The sequence below is a fragment of the Gekko japonicus genome, unplaced genomic scaffold (assembly GCF_001447785.1).
Source record: "Gekko japonicus isolate JY-2015 unplaced genomic scaffold, Gekko_japonicus_V1.1 scaffold1891, whole genome shotgun sequence".
Classification (NCBI taxonomy): Eukaryota; Metazoa; Chordata; class Lepidosauria; order Squamata; family Gekkonidae; genus Gekko; species Gekko japonicus.
In genome coordinates, this window is record NW_015164248.1 from 63,274 (window position 1) to 64,649 (window position 1,376).

General features: G+C 54.1%; 1 protein-coding gene across 1 annotated transcript in view; it reads right to left on the minus strand.

Moving 5' to 3' along the window:
- Positions 1 to 276, minus strand: part of COPS7B (COP9 signalosome subunit 7B) — a 23,315-nt gene extending 23,039 nt beyond the window's left edge. The window contains exon 1 of the mRNA XM_015408644.1: positions 190 to 276. The gene's annotated coding sequence lies outside the window, so the exon portion shown is untranslated. The remainder of the gene's footprint in view (positions 1 to 189) is intronic.
- Between the last annotated feature and the right edge of the window lie 1,100 nt (positions 277 to 1,376).

Consider the following 1,376-nt stretch of genomic DNA (forward strand, 5'->3'; position numbering starts at 1 on the left):
GATTGGCTGGGAAGGCGATAGGGTTGCCAACTCCAGGTGGAAAATTCCTGGATATTTGAGGGATGGAACCTGGGGGGGGGGGGGGTTGGGGGCGGGGGGGGGGGGGGGGCTGCCCGCCCTTCCTTCTCCCCCCCCCGGAGGATGTTCTCCTTGCAGCGGCCTCGCCGCCTCCTCGGCCTCCGCCCTCACCTGGCCGTTGCCGCCGCCCCCTCCTCGCCCGGCTCGCTCTCCGCTCCGTTCGCGCCGCTCCTCAGGCAGCCATGACAGCAGCCGGCAGCCGCAGGGGACGCAGCGCGCATGCGCCCGGGCGCCCGGCGCTGCGAGTCCTCCCGGCAACCGCTTCCCACACGCGAAGGTTCCGCCCGAGGGGGCGGCCCGCAGCCTGGGGTCTGGCTGGCACAGTCCCGGGGAAATAGGCGAAATGAATCAAAAGTAGGGCCTCGGCGGCCTCCCCGTTTCCCAGAATCCTGTAAGTCCGTTGCATTCGGGTTGCCCTATTTTGAAAAGCAAGAAAGAGGACGCCTCCCCCCCCCCAGTGACTGCTTCCAGCAAGAGCTCACGGTGACAGATAGATCTCATTTTAAAGGGACCTTCTGTTGAAGGCAGGCGTGCCAGCCTCCCGGTGGGACCTGGGGATCCCCTGGAATGACAGCTCATCTTTTTTTTTTTTAATGTAATCATTTTTTATTTATAACTTTTAACTTTAAAACGTATAAACAATGCTATACTGTATATGAATAACGCAAATGCAATATACTTAAGAAATGTAACGTTTGCTTCATGGTAGAAATAACCATTCAAATATACAGCTCATCTCCAGACTGCAGAGATCAGCTCCCCTGGGGTAAATGGATGCTTGGGAGAGCGGATTCTATGGTATTGTAGAGAAGAAGAAGAAGAGGAGATTGGATTTATACCCCGCCCTTCACTACCCAAAGGTGTCTCAGAGCGGCTTAGAAGAAGAAGAGGAAGATTGGATTTATACCCCGCCTTTGACTACCCAAAGGTGTCTCAGAGCGGCTTAGAAGAAGAAGAGGAAGATTGGATTTATACCCCGCCTTTGACTACCCAAAGGTGTCTCAGAGCGGCTTAGAAGAAGAAGAGGAAGATTGGATTTATACCCCGCCTTTGACTACCCAAAGGTGTCTCAGAGCGGCTTAGAAGAAGAAGAGGAAGATTGGATTTATACCCCGCCTTTGACTACCCAAAGGTGTCTCAGAGCGGCTTAGAAGAAGAAGAGGAAGATTGGATTTATACCCCGCCTTTGACTACCCAAAGGTGTCTCAGAGCGGCTTAGAAGAAGAAGAGGAAGATTGGATTTATACCCCGCCTTTGACTACCCAAAGGTGTCTCAGAGCGCTGCATGACCTGCATGA